Here is a 16728-nt window from a genome sequence, read left to right as displayed (position 1 = left end):
AACCATCAATATTAAACTTCAAATCTTAAACCCTAAACCCAAAAAAAAACCTAACCCTAACCCTAACCTCTGTTTAAAGTAGAAAAACTAAACCCTAAGCCCGAAATATCTACACCCAAATATTAAATACTACACCATAGATTTTAAAACTCAAATTCTAAACTCTAAACCATATAAACGAAAAAAAACATATAACCTAACCCTAATTCTAACCCTTACCCTAACCCTAAATCTAAACCCTAAATTCTAAGTCCAAAATACAAAAACCCAAACGTTAAACACTGAACATTCATTTTAAATCTCAAATCCTAAACGACAAACACTAAAATCTTAAAAAATTAAACCCTAACTCTAAACCTTTAACAAGAAACCCCAAACCCAAAATAGTAAAATTCACACATTAAAACTAATCCATAGATTTTAAACAAAAAATCCTAAAAATATATAAAAAATTTCAAAAAATATAGCCTAACCCTAATCGTATCCCTAACACGAACCCCAACCCGAAACATAACCTTATCTTTAACACTCACCCTAGACCCTATATCCTAAACTAAAAGCCAAAAATACAGAAACCCTAACTTTAAACACTAAACCGTAGATTATTGTCACGATCAGAATCTAGACCACACACGTGACCGACCTCGTTGACCTCTCAGAGGTTGCAGACAAGCCTACATACATCATCGTTACTTCATCTAGGTTAATTTTAGCGGAAAATTTGAACTTTTGTTTACTTATACTTTACATTAGAAAATATTTATCTCGCATAATACTATACACGTAAATGCATAAACATTCACAACAACCATCTAAATTACGATTATAAAATGGAAGATATAGTCATAAATATAGAGTTGCCAAAATGGCACCAATACAATATCTGAAAGTAAATATGAAATAATCGTTAGTGGAACATACTCCACTAGCTCATGCCTACGTCTACGCTAGAATAAATCAGCAAGTATCCTCAAAAGCATGAGGGCCTAAAAAATCTGTATGAAAGCTCCACGTGCGGATAACTTCTGCGTCGATTCGTAAGCTCTAATATCAAGCGGCACCTGTACCTAAAAGTAGATAAATTTATGGAATTAGTACACACCACGGACATGCATGATTTAGATTAGCTCTCTCCTAACAATATGAGTTATGGAAAGTGAAATCATTGGACTTACAGAAATTGGATTAGGAAATTCATGCCATTAGAGCAACATGCATTATCATACACATCATATTGGACACAACACATAATATATTGCATATAGAACATAACATATTGTATATAGAACATATTATATTTCATTCTATTCGTTCATTCCATGAGGCCCTGGAACGGTGGACTAAACATTAGGCCTTCCAAAAAATGAGGGCTCAACATATGGGACCTCAACTAGGGATCCTTCTTTATTAAATACATAGTCTGCTTCATTCATTCATACATACTTCATTTCATTTCATTCATAGACTAGTGTAAGCACTAGATATTGCTAGGATGTAGTTTAAGACTCTTATTAGGTTCATTGTGCAAGAAAAACGAAAATTATGGAAATGGAGGAAGGAAGTAAACTTACAGTTGATTGCAAATATACATAAGTTGGGAAGTTTAGCTCTACGATTCCTAAAGTGGAGTTGATTAGAAAAAGCTTTATACAACAAACTCAGTTGGATGGGGGAGTCAAGATTGCTCATTATAATGCCAAGCTTGTTTTCATTGATCTCCAAAATGAACTGAACTACACCACTATCTGGACATAATAGAGAGGGAAAACTCATGAGGATTCAGGCTTGGACTCCTTTATTTACCCCTTAAGAAGAGACTCTTATTGTAACAGTTTGGATTCTTTTTCCTAGATTACCCTGTCATTTTTTTAAAAAGCCTTACCTCATCCCGTTATTGGAAACGGTAGGCAAGGTATTATAATTGGATATAGTTTCTATCTGGAGATCAAGGGCAGGGATGGCTAAAGTTAAGAAGCAAATTGACCTAACAAAGGAAAAACACAAGACAAGAAAATGAGGACAGGGAGCAAATGGGAAAGAGGTTAATCTAGCCGCACATGAAACACCAAAAAGAGGGGAGAAACAACAATGCAGGTATCATTACTCAAAAATTCAACCTTAATAGATTGCAATTAAATGAGATTATGATGGATGTAGCTGATGGAGGTAAGGAAGGGGGATGTCTAGAGAACACTACTAACCTGCAGAATGGGTGACCAAAGAGGGGAACCTATATCATGATTGTCATGAGAAGGAGTATAATGATCAAAACTCTGACTTTAGAGACCAAAATAGCAAGTAAAAATATAAAAAAGAGGGCAAACAAAAAATTCAAAAAAAGGCTCAACAGACTGAAAGCATGATCACAGTTAAGAAGGCAGCTCAAAATTGAAAATCAAATATGGAAAATGAAGCTAGGGTGAAACAAAATAGTTGTAACAATGAAAAGGATTTGAACAACAATGGAACAAATAGAAATTCAGAAAGTACCCCTAAGAGCAAAAACAAACCTAGCAAGCAAAAATCAGATGCAGCTAAGAGAAGTTTAAGCAACCAATAAGATGTATTCCATGAAAATTAACAGGAAAGGAGGGAGGAAACAGGAAATGATTCAGTGGAGGTGAATAATAAACATATACAAACTAGAATACCAACTCAAGAAATTTTTTTGACTTCACCTGATAAAGAACAATGATATTTCAAAATTAGTACTTTCCCCCCTATTTGATAAATATGAGCTAATTAACTCAGAGGATGAATTGGATATGGATAATGAGTCTGTACAAAATTCAAATGATGATGATGAGACTAGTGATGCTTTGATATGAGCTTTTATTCCGCATAATGATCAGGACTTGGAAGAGGAGCTTCAACAGGTGACTCAAACTCAAGGTTTATCACCAAGAGGGATAAAGCATGAAAATTTTCACTTCAAGTATTAGGATATAAAAACTATCACTGCTGGCATCTCAAACACAAGACTTTTCTCCACTAGAGTTTCCAACGATTAGTACAATCATTTGGAATATGAAGGGGATCAAAACTCAAAGAGTTACATAAATAATAAAATTTCTCAAGAATATGCACTTTTTAGCTATTATATCTATTCTAGATCCCTTTGGTGATAATGGTAATGTGATAAATTTCAAGAACCAATTAGCCATGGAAAATGTAGTGGCCAATTACAGTGATAAAATTTTCCAATTTTGGAATGATGATGTGGGCGACCCTATTAAAGAGAGAATTAAGGATACATCGACTCTCTTGGATTTCACGTCATAGCATATATATACCCGGACTGAGCATATTCAAGAAAGACACAAGTGGTTGTCTTGGGGACAATTTTTCTCTTAACTGCGCAGGAATATGAACAAAACACGTGCATCCAAACACTCGAAAATGCCTATTATAGTACTGTCCCAGTAAGAAGTTCATGAGGTGCCGCTGCAGCTTGGATTATCGTAGAATAAGAGGAGCCGTCTTAGGAAATGACTTAACTTAAAAGACAGATGCCGCCGCTGCGAGGCGAGGGAGCAACTTGTCTGGTCTTGCGGTGCACTCATTCCCGTTACGAGAATGAAATGACGCCCCAGCTTGACTCGAGACCAAGACTCCTTACAACTCGCACCAATCGCGGCACTGAGCAGACGGAGATTGATTGAAAAGGCAGGCCCAGCCGACCCTCTCCCCCCCTAACCGCCTATCTACTCGTGTTATTGTATTGTTAGAGATAAAGATGAGCAGAACATTACATGTGACGATGCAAAAATGTAAAGAACATCTAAGAAGACCTCAATGGGATAAATTGCTACAACAAGTTGAGATAAAGGAAAAACCATTGTGTTCAGTAGGGGACTATAATGTTATAACATCTACTTATGAAAAGCTAGAAGGAACTCCATATGATATCAGGAAAATCATGGACTTCATTGCCATTATTGGAGCTTGTGGATAATGGATATTTGATTTAGTGGTCAAAAATACACTTGTCCAATAATAGAGGCATCAATCTAAGAATTTGTAAAAGACCTAATAGAGGTCTTATAAATGGTACTTGGTTGGAACTGATGCATAAAACCACCATTTCTCATCTACCATTTAAAGGTTCTAATCATTGTCTTATGTTACTTGAGATAATCAACTAAGAGGAGGGCCACACTAGTTATTTCCAATTCGTTAACTGTTGGGTGGATAGACTAACTTGTTAGACATTGTGAAATCTTGTTGGAAGAGGTAGGTGACAGGATATAATATGTGGAGATTCCACCAAAAATGAAAATACTCTCTAACACTCTAAGTTCAAAGAAGCTGAAGAAAACTTCATTCTGAACAACTGTGGTACCAGTAGAGATGAACTACATGAACAAAAATGCTAACTATATTAGATATCTCATGTTGAAGGATTAAATTATAAAACAAAAATCTTAGTTCCAATGTTTCAAGGAGGGTGATACTAACTCTAAATTTTTCCATTATTTTATAAGGGGTAGAAGGAGAAAATTTTTCATTATAGAATTCAAGAAAGGTGATGAAAACATTGGTAAGGCTGCCTATGAGTATTATCAACAAATGTTTACAGGGAGAACTAATTTATCAATGAAGAGAATCTATAATGCATCCCTAGAATTGTATATCAAGAACAAATGACAGACTTATATCAAATCCTACTATGGTTGACTTAAAAGAGGTGGTCTTTTCCATGAACAATCAATCTGCAGCAGGACCAGATGGCATGAATGGGTATTTTTTTACAAATATGCTAGCACTCATCAATACTTACCTAATGGAACTGATTAAGTCTTTTTTCAGTAGTGAGGAGATCCCTTGCTACTTTTCTCATTCCTTTATTGTACTTTACCCAAGGTGAGTAGCCCAAAAAATTGAATGTGTTCAGGCCTATTATCCTAAGCAAATTTTTTAGTAAAATCATCTCCCTAAGGCTATGTACAAAATTGGGTCCTATTTTGCGAAGCTTGATCTCTTTCAATTAGTCTGGTTTTGTGAAGGGTAGAAGTATATTTGAAAAAATGATGTTGGCTCAGGAAATCATCCACCACATAAAAATGTTCAATATAGGTAGTAATGTTATTATAATGTTGGATATGGTAAAGAGCTATGAAAGAGTATCTTGGGCTTATATATGTTTGGTCCTAAGGAAGATGGGCTTTAATGAGATATTCATAGGCATGGTGTAAAGATTCATGGAAAATAACTGGTATTCTATCATCATTAATGGAAAAAGATTTAAATTGTTTCCAGTCAACTAGGGGTCTCAAACTAGGTGACCCCCTACTTCTTTCCCTATTTATTTTAGTTCCAGAGATGCTCTCTAGATCCTTAAATACATAACATAATCACCCTAACTACCAAACCTATTTCGTTGAAAGAAGGGTCCCACACGTATATCACTTGAGTTTTCCATAAATAATATACTATTTACTTCAAGGAAAGCTAAATATCTCCAGTTCATCGTGCAAACACTCACGTATTATGATGACCCATTAGACCAAATGATCAATTGTGACAAAAGACATTTAAAGGTACATCATAATGTTTTGATAGTACAAAAGACATAATTAAAAGGTTTACTGGTTTTAAACACAAGTAGGGTATTATCACATATCTTGGATGCCCTCTGTTTTTGGGTAGGCCTAGGATTTCTTATTTTTCTGACCTTGTAAATAAAGTGATATGAAAGTTTATAGGATGGAAAACTAAGCAACTGAATTATGGTGGCAGAGTTGCCGTTAATTAAACATGTCCTTCAAGCCTTCCCGATCCTTTTTATATGATATTACCACTCATACCAATGTACTCAAGCAAATTAATATATTGATGGCAAAGTTTTTTTGGGGATTGAAAAGTGATAAGAAGCAATATCATTATGCTTCCTTGAAGAATCTCAGCTACCCTACTGATGAAGAAGGGGTAGGTATGAGGAACTTGAAAGATGTGTGCTTATCATTCCAATATAAACAATGGAAGGTCTTTAGTACTAAACACATATAATGGGGAGAATTTCACAAAGCCAAATAATGTCAAAGGTCAAATCCCATCTGCAAAAAATGTTATTTTGCTGACTACATTAACTGGAAGCATATGATACACAACAGGAGTAATATTGAGCAACACATTAAATGGAAGCTTAACATAGAGAAGTGCTTTTTTAGTGGGACAATTGGCTAGGTGAAGACCATCTTGCTCTATTTTCTTGCCAAAACCACAAGTTTGATAACAGAAAGATATTACATTTTTGGGTTGATGGCCAATGTAATTATCAATTATTGAGTCAATATGAACCTCCTAATCAACTGGCAAATATCATAGCAATAACAATTCCTCAGCAACAGCTCCCTAACCAAGCTTACTAGAAAGCTAATTCCAATGGCATGTTTACTTTTTCTTCAGCTTGGAATAAAATCACGTAAAAAAGACCTAAAGCTCATGTAAGTTCCCTCATGTGGTGCATGCATATACAATTTATACCCTCCATTCTCATTTAGAGGGCTCTAAATGGAAAGCTGCCTAGTTATGAAAAATTAAATACATTTTGAATTGATCGTACTAGCTGTTTTTGTTGCAGGAACAGTTTAAGACCAGACACCATGAATCATAGCTTCAACAATAGTGATCTTGCTCTTGAAATCAGGAAACGTTTTGCAAATATAGCAGGAGTTAAATCATATCAGAGTTCTTTGAAACAACTTATAGCTTAATGGTTGACAATGAATCACAAAAATGAAGCTCATAAGCTCATCTTACAAGCTACCCCTATCCCCATTTGCTGGAACCTATGGAAAAATAGATGTGCTAGCAAATACGGGGAAAAAACCTCTAATGGAACTAGAGTCAAGGATACTCTATATAATTATAACTATAAACTAATCACTTCACTTTTTCCTTTTGTTAATTGGCCTCCTACTTTGTGTGGAATCATACAGCTAGCAGAAAGGTGTATACACGCTATAAAAGCAAAGAAGATAACTTGGACAATACCACCTAACCTATTTATCAAAATCAACATAAGTGGGAGTGCATTAGAAAAAACACTTAAGAGAGGTGGAGGTGGTATATATTGAGAGATCAAGCAGGAAACCTAATTGTAGTTTATACCTCACTTCTTGGAATTGGTACAAACAATCAAGTAGAATTAGGTGCAGCAATATTTTGAATGACTTGGGCACCTGAATAAGAATACATGAAGATACTTTTGGAAATGGATTCTATGTTAATTATCAACTCGATAAAACAAAAAATTACACCACATTAGGGTATATGCAGTCAGTTGGATAGACTTAGATCTGTCATCACTAAAACACAGTGATTCAAATATGCACATATCTTCAGGGAAGCAAACAGGGTGGTTGATGCATTGTCCAAACAAATCCACAAACTCACTAGTCCTAAGATATATAACAGTCAAGAGTTACCTAAAGAGGCAAAAGCCTATTATCAGCTTGACTTAACGCAATGCAAACTTCAAAATGAAGAAGACAAGAATATTAAAGAACCCCCTTAAACATACTACTAGCTTTTCAACTAAGCTATAACACAAATTAGAGCTCCTTAAAATAGTTTAGTTAAAAAATTTTACTTCTGAATTTGTAAAGAGAGAGTCTCCCTTGTTTATGCTTCATATATTCTACGTATGCTAATCCCTGAATTATAAAACCTATGCAGAACCTACACCCTAAACTTAAACCCAATGTCAAAAAAAACATTGTCCAAAATACAAGGACCAAACATTTAACACTAAACCACATATTTTAGACCTCAAATCCTAAACCAAAATCCGTAAAACCCAAAAAAACACTAAACTCGAACCTTAACCCTAACCCTATCCTTAACAATACACCTAAACCCTAAACCCTAAACCTAAAGCCCAAAATTCCAAAACCCTAACATTGAAACCTAAAGATTAGCTATTAAAACTCAAATCCTTAACCCCAACCTGATAAACCTAAAAACAACCTAAATCCTAAACCTATCCCTAACCCTACTATAAATCCTAAACCCCAAGCCCAAACTACCAAATTTCAAACATTAAATAGTCATTGATATTCAATGTTAAATACTAAACCCTAAAGCCAAAAACATAACAAAACCTGAAACCGGCTTTCTAATTTCCAAATTTTTTTCTCTCTTTAATTTCTCTTACTAATGCGCACTCTCTAGGAAAATTTAGCAGCTGATTCTAATGGCTAGTTTTGCAAAATAGAGACGGCGCATGAGTCTCTGAAGGCCTCCGGTAGGCCGCTGAACAAGCACCAACAGGGGCAATTAAAGCAGATGAAAACAATACAAAAAGAATCGACATCTAATTCATCTCATGACTTTGGGAATTCGCTTTTGAATGGAGCGATGAAGAGTGCGAACTCCAAGAGGTAAATGGCAGAGAATCGCAAAATTATTTCCCCTGAATCCATCAGGAAAAATCAAGAAGATAGGGATATTGGGGATGATTTTCCAAATCAATGTCAACAACATACTTAAAAATTAGGTAATTTGGCCGTGCCAATTGAAGGAAGGGAAGAGGCGATTTCTGCGGAAGTCACGAAAAATGTCTATGAAACTCGATCTCAAATTTGAATGGCTTCCGAATTTATTCGACGTCAAATACAAACTTGGGATTTTTTTACCCTTGGTAAGGAGCATGTCCCACAACAAATTCAGCCTAAAATGATGCTCAGGTCGCCAGCGACAAGAAAATCATTTCCGGAGATGTCGCAAAAATTGTTCATGAAACTTGAACTCAAAATCGAACAACTCCCTAGTTTATTCGTTGTTAAATACCTGCTAGGGTTTGTTCCCTTTGGAAAGGATCCTCTCTTACATACATTTCCATCCCAATGGATATCAAGGTTGCCAGTGAAAAGAATTTTGGTGACTCAAATATTAATCGAAAAAAATTTGTTGAAAGTGGGGAAAATGAGGTAGAATCTGATACTCAAGGTGTTCGCCTCATCACTATATCCAATCAACCTTTTCAAGACTATAACCCTGTGATAAATTATGAGCAATGAGACTAAAAAATGTAACATGGGGGTGTTATTGGAAAAGGCACAGCTGGAAATGCTACTCTAAACTCGATAATTCAACAAACCTCATCAGCAACTCAGCAAAGAGAAGTGATAGACGTAGAGAACTCATCACACTGACAGTTATACAGGGTGACTTCAAAAGGCAGAGTGAAGGCTATCGACAACAGAATTAAAAAGGAAATCTAATCACATGCAGTTATATAGGATGACTTCCTAAATCGTTGTAAGGATGTTAACATACAGGATTAGCAACATAACTGCAAAGCAAGAAGGGAATGAGCAAAAATCACTTATGCAAGCTGACAATGATCGAACTATGGGTGTTAAGATAAAAAAAAATCAAAATGACAATGACCAAAGGGCAAAGGAACAACATTCAGGTAAGTATCCTCAACCCAACATTAAACAAAATCAGAATTATAACTATACTAATGTTTGCCATGTGCATGAAAATGCCATGGGAAATGTAGCTGATGATTTTGGTAATTTAGTACAAAATTATATAGCCAAAAAGTTGGGGAATCAAAAAGGGAATAGTCAATGGAAAAAGGATAGTTATAAGGGAAAACAAATCAGAGTATAGTAGGGGAAAATAAGGAGCAAAACAAATACCATAGAGACTTCCCAAGAATCTCTAGCAATTTTGATAAACAAAATCATCCTTTAAAAAAAATTCACATCTTACTCCCCACCAAATAATTATTGAAAACATTATCCCTAAAATCCATCAAAAAAATAAAAATGATAAAATACCTGAACCTACTCCTTATATTGTGGTTCAGACCTTGGTTGCAAGGTTGAGACACATTCATGATACCCAAGAACCCATTATTGTGCTTAAAACTTGTCCTCAGCAGACTACCAAGAAAGGACATCTTGCAATCATCTTTGACATGTATAATTTTGTTCATACCATAGCAGTTGACTTTAAATATTCTTTTGTGGGAAAGTTCACTGTAACAATGCCTAAAATGGATCTCATCACGAAAAGATTTATTCAACAAACCAACCAAGTGGTGGGGTGTTAGTATAGCTAACTATAACTCTAGGCATGTCTTCACTGATCTTCAAAATGAGTTAGATAACAACACTATTTGGACTCAACAAAGGATGATTATTGGGGGTAAAGTTCTAAGATTATAGTCTTGGACACAATTCTTTAGTCCGGAGGAGGAAACCCCCATTGTTCCTGTTTTGATTCTCTTACAAAGATTGCCACGGCATTGCTTCAAGAAACCTTTCCTTATACCTCTTTTAGAAAATGTAGGCAAAGTGCTATATTTAGACACTGTGTCTATTACAAGAACAAGAGCAGGTATGGCCAAAGTTAAAATGCAGATTGACTTGACTAACCCGAGGCAAAGACATGTGTGGATTGGCTTAGACAATGATGATGATACCATAAGAATTTGGCAGTTGGTGGATTATGAAAATATCCCCCCATACTGTGAGTATTGAAGAAATCAAGGTCATGAGGTAGATGAATAAAAATCTAAGATGATATATGATGCCTAAGTACAAAGAATGGAAAAGGAAAAGGACAAAAAAGACAAAAAAAAGGAACAACAAAATCACAAAGAAAAAAAGATTATTCAATAACAGACTAAGGAGAATGAGGAAAAAAGAAAACAAAACAACAATGATAAGGGGAAGCAGAAACAAATAGAGCAGCAGAATGAAGAAGAACGGCACACACAAAGGAGAAAGAATTCCTAAATAAAGGAAGATCAGAGCAATCAGACAACATGGAAACTAGTCAATACTCTAAATCAGCCAACAAATGAATAAAATCAGGACACATCTTAGCAAAAAGGTAATCTAAGTTTTCTCCAAAATAAGCCTTTAAATTAATTTTCCTATGCAGGAACCTATGCAGGAATCCAAGAGGAACATCATGACAGTAACAAGACAATCCCACAGGGTAACACAAAAAGAAGCAACATAATCACAGGAACATCAGATATGAATCTGAGCTTTAAAAAATAAAGTATCATAGATACCAAACCTAATTCTTTTTGTGTGTTGAATGAGAATGATGAAGTATTTGGAGGTTGGAAGAGGAGTGTTAGGAGGAACCTACAAACTTGAAAGAAGGGGGTACCAAAGGGGGGAGTTTGCCTCATGTTATGATTGAGGGGTTGTATACATTCCATAGCCCACACATTAGAGCCTCTTATAATTTTAGAAAGAAGAAACATCAAAAGGAACAACATCATAATAAACTAGAGGTACAAGCTGCAAAAACCAGACAACAACAAACTACAACAATAAAAGAAAAACAACAAAGCAGAAATAAAGATAGTGAAAGAAATGGCAGAGTTACCAAGACAAATGATAAGGGGAAGCAGATTAACAATTGTACTCCTGAAAGCACTCCTAAGAGAAAAAACAAGCCAACCAAACAAAAAAGGGATGCTTCTAAAACGAAACTAATTATACCATAGAACAGCGAAGAGGAACAAGCTCAAGGTAAGAGGGAGGAACCATGCAAAAAACATGTGATGGTCAATGACGACCATGGTTTACATATTTTACCTTTGCAGACTAGATACCTGACTCCATCTTTAACAGAACTACTAGATAAGAGGCAATAATTATATCAAGTTAATACAATACCTTTGATTGATGAGTATGCTGTGAATATTTCTGAAAATGAATTGGATAGAGAAAACCACTCTCTATATGATCCGGATAAGGATGATGAAACTAGTGAGGCTTTGATTAAAGCCTTCAGTACTTCGAATGATCAGGCATTAGAGGATGAGCTTAAACATGAACGGTTTCATTTCAAGAATCAAGATATAAACATTGTCACAGATGGAAGACCAAATACTAGAATATTCCCCTATTGATCTTCCCAATGATTAGTGCTATCATTTGGAATGTGTGAGGGATCAACACTCAAGGGGTGTTGGAGAGACTCAAAATGATCAATAAACTCCACCAACTATAAATTACCACTATCTTGGAACCTTTTTTAGATAGTATACATGTGAAAAATTTCAAAGTTCAATTGAATATGGAAAATTCTATTAGTAACTATAATGGTAAGATTTGGGTTTTGTGGAGATGTGATATTCACTTTAATATTATTGATGGAGATGAACAGCAAATCACATGTGACATAAAACAAAATGAGTTATTGAGGTAGTTCATTACTACTTTTGTCTATGCAAAATATAAAGATTATCTGAGGAGACCTCTTTGGGATAAGATGTTTCAGTAAGAAAATGAGGAGATCAAACCTTGGTGTGCAGTAGGTGATTTCAATGTAATAAATTCAGTGGATAAAAAGATTGGAGGGGCACCTTACAGTATGAAGAAAAACATGGATTTTATATTTGTTGTTGAAGCATGTGGCCTTGTGAACATTCTTTTCAGTGGCCACAAATTCACATAGTTAATTAAGAGAGGTATTGATCACAGAATCTGAAAGAGACATTACATGGCCATTGTTAATGACTCTTGGCTTGAAATAGGCCTGAAACCATTATTACTCATTTGTCTTCTACTAGATCGGATCATTGTTCTCTTTTAATGGAAATGATTTCCTAAGAACCAAATCACATCAAGTATTTCAAGATCCTCAATAGTAGGGTGGACAACACTCTTTTCATGAAAACTATGCAGACTTCTTGGGATAGAGAAGTGGATGGTATTGGTATGTGGAGATGCCTTCAGAAAATTAAGAGGCTGGCTAACACTTTTAGTGCATGGTCAAGGAATGAATTTGGGAATATTTTTTAAAATGTCAGAATGTATGAGGAACGGGTTCACAAGGTGGAGGAGGATTAAATTCATCACAAAAATAATGCTAACAGAAGTGCCTTACATCAGATTAATGCTAAATATATCATGTTCCTCAAGATGGAGGATACTATTTTTAAACAGAAAACTCAATTAAAATTGTTCAAAGATGGTGACATAAATTCTAAATACTTCCATTCAATTATAAGAGGAATAAGAAGAAAACTATTTGTGCACATGATTATCAGTGAAGATGGGAAATGGATACAATATGAGGATGATATTTATCAAACAACTTGTGCTCATTTCTAGGAGATTTTTACAGTTAAGGAAAATCTCATCAATGAAGATACTTTGAAATACATTCCAAAGTTGATTAGCCAAGAACAAAATACCCATCTTACCACTTTGCCCAATATGGAGGAGCTTGAAAGTGTGAAGAGACTTCTCGACAACTCACCAATGAAGACAAGAGTCATTATATGCTACACTCTAATGCTTTCAATAGCATAAGAGATATAATTAAAAGACTCATATGCTTTAAACAAAAGAAGGGTCCTCTTAATACCTAGGATACCCTTTATTTGTTAGTATGCCTTGGAATATCTATTTTTCAGATCATGTTAACAAAGTTGTACGCAGTATTACAGGACGGCAAACAAACAACTCAGTTAGGGCGGGAAAACATTTATTACAAAGCATGTTTTACAGGCAATACCCATACACCTGCTGTCTACAGTAACTCCACCATCTACTGTGCTTAAAGAGATCCAAATGCTTATGGCAGATTTCTTGTGTGGATAGAGGAATGGGAGAAAAAGATATCATTAGGCATCATGGAAGAATATTATCTTTCCATATGATGAAGGGGTAGTAGGCATGAGAAATTTAAAGTATATTTAAATGACCTTTCAATTAAGACAATGGTGGATTTTCATAAATAAACAAACCTTTTGGGGTGACTTGTTGAAAGCAAAATATTGCTAAATATCCAATCCTATTTGCAAAAAGTGGGATACTGGAGAATCGTTGACATGGAAGAAGATGTTGATAAACAGACAACATGTGGATCAACATATCCAATGGAAATTTCTGGTTGCAAATTGTTCTTTTTAGTGGGAAAATCTGCTTGGAAATGGCCCACTAGCAAAATTTTCCAGCAATAGCAACAGATTTAACAGTGCAATAGTGGCTGATTTTTGGAAAGAAAGGAAACATATTTGGAACAAGTTGATAGAACATGCACCAGCTAGTCAATTCTCCAACATCATTGCCACATAAATTTCCCCTCAACATCACCTCCCTGATCAAGAATTCTGCAAGATCATTAACCATGGAAACTTTAACTGTTCATCAGCTTAGGAGGATATCAGGGAAAAAGGGTCAAGCATTAGTTTAATTAACTATTATGGGATAAAAACATTCCTTTTAAAGCTTCTTTTCTATTATGGAGGACCCTAAGGGGTAAACTTCCCACTAATGACAAATTAACTAATTTTGGCATTGAGCCATCAAAGTGTTTTTGTTGTGTTGATAATGCAGGTATGTACAACATTCAACATATCTTCATTTCAGGCCAATTTGTTGTCAAAGTGTGTAGAAGTTTTCTAGCCATAGCAGAGATCCAGTATGGCTGCAACTCACTGCAGCAGCTACTCCATCAATGGTGGTCTGAAAACACCAAAAACGCAGCCCACAAGATGCTTCTTCAAGCCGCCCCTATTTTCATATGCTGGAACGTATGGAAGAACAGGTTCACACGCAAATATTGCGGTAAACCAACAAATATAAGCAAGGTTAAATAAACAATTTACAAAGATTGTTACAAGATGTTGAGCATAGAATTTCCACATATCATATGGCCAGCAAAATGGACTGATTTGATCCAAAAATGTGAAGGATGTGTTCCACACAACAAGGTAAGTTTTGTAGCTTAGAGAAAACCCACAGATCAGTAGATCAAGGTAAACTCTGATGGAAGTGCACTTACCAATCCGGTTAGGCTGCATGCTTGAGGTATATTGAGGAATAAAGATGGTCAATTGTTGATGGCCTTCACAGTAACGCTTGGTGAAGGAACAAACAATAAAGCAGAGATTGAGTAAGCGATTTTTGGTCTGACTTGGGCATTGGAGCTTGTTTACAAGAGAATTTTATTGACTTGATTCACAGCTCATCGTAATGTGGATAAAACAAAAAGCAGCCCCTCAATGGAATTTCATAATTCAGCTACGTAGGCTAAAAAATTTTATCAACAAGACCCAAAACTTCAAATGCACACACGTTTATATAGAAGAAAATTGGGTTGCTGATACATTGTCCAAACACAACCATCAAATAACCAATCCTCAGGTATATTTCAGCCAGCAAAAACAACCTAGGGAAGCAAGGGTACACTATCAACTTGACATAATTGAAATGCCATGTTTTAGGAGAAAGAAAACAAACATGATTAAAGAACCTCCGTTAATTTTAATTATGTTTTCAACTTATCTATAATTCTAATAATTATAGCTTCTTTGAGTAGGTTTGTATAGTATTATATTTTGCAAATGTAAAGGGAGATTCTCCCTTGTTTATGCTTCCTAGATGCTAAGTATGGAGAGGGGTCCTCTCTTCTAGGTACTTAGTATTTTTTATTCATCTTTTGTGTAAAGGGAGGAGTTGACTTCCTTATTGGAAAATAGACTCCAAACAATTATAGGTTGGAGGTAAGGTTTTTATGTCCCCCTCCGTGTATTTTGTTTTGTTATTAATTTTATGGCCTAGGAGTGTTGCTCAGCCCCTACCCCTCCTAGGGTAAAAGAAAAGAAAAAAATAAACTCAAAACCATAACACTAACCCTAAACCCTAAACCCAAAGCACTAAGCCCAAAATACAAACAACCAAACATTAAATACTAAACAATAAATTTTAAACTTCAAATGCTAAACCCTGAACCTTAAAACCTAAAAAACACCTACACCCTAAGCCTAATCCTAACCCTTACTCTTCCACTATAACCCTAAACCCTAAACCATAAGACATAAAACCCCTATGTCCAAAATACAAAAACCCAATCAGTAAACTGTAAATCGTAGATTAAACTTCAAATCCTAAACTACGAACCCCAAAACCTTGAAAATCCTAAAACCTAAACCAAACCCTAACCTTTATGCTAACCTCAACCTTAAACCTAATCCTAAAACATTAACACTAAACACTAAGGCAAAAATACCTACAGTGAAACATTAAATAATAAACCATATATGTTAAACCAAAAATTTGAAACCCAAAAATCTAAAACCTAAAAAAACTCTAAACCCTTACCCTAACCGTATCTCTAACACGAACCATAAGACTTACCGTATCCCTAACCCTAAACCCTAAATAAAAATTTCAAAACACCAAAACACTAACACTTTACACTAAACCGTAGATATTACAAAAAAAATCCGTTCCCTAAAACCTAAAATCTAAAAAACAACCTAAACCGTAATCCTAACTCAAACCCTACCACAAATCATAAAGACCAAGCCCAAAAACAAAAACCCAAACATTAAACACTAATCTTATTATATTAAACCTCAAATCCTAAACACTAAACCCAAAAACATAAAAAAAACCAAAACCCTAACCGTAACCCTAACCTTGACTCTAAAAAATAAACCCGAAACCCTAAGTCCGAATATCAAAACCAAAAGATTAGATACTAAACCACCTATTTTAAACCTCAAATGCCAAACCCTGAACCATAAAACCTAAAAGAAACATACACCCTAACCCTAATCGTAAACCTCAACCCTAAACTGTAACTACAAAGTACAAAATACAAAATCACAAAAATTTTACTCAAAACCATAGATATTACAACTCAAATATTTAACCCCAAATCCTAAACCTATAATACAACCTAAACACTAACCCTAAACCTAAATATAACCCTACTATAAATCCTAAA

General features: G+C 35.1%; 1 pseudogene; it reads left to right on the top strand.

Moving 5' to 3' along the window:
- Nucleotides 1–16728, top strand: part of LOC138338103 (histone H4-like) — a 72225-nt pseudogene that overhangs the window by 17786 nt on the left and 37711 nt on the right.

This window comes from Solanum lycopersicum, chromosome 9 (assembly GCF_036512215.1).
Source record: "Solanum lycopersicum chromosome 9, SLM_r2.1".
Taxonomy (NCBI): Eukaryota; Viridiplantae; Streptophyta; class Magnoliopsida; order Solanales; family Solanaceae; genus Solanum; species Solanum lycopersicum.
The sequence above is the reverse complement of the archived record's forward strand: the minus strand, read 5'-3'. Positions and strand labels throughout refer to the sequence as shown.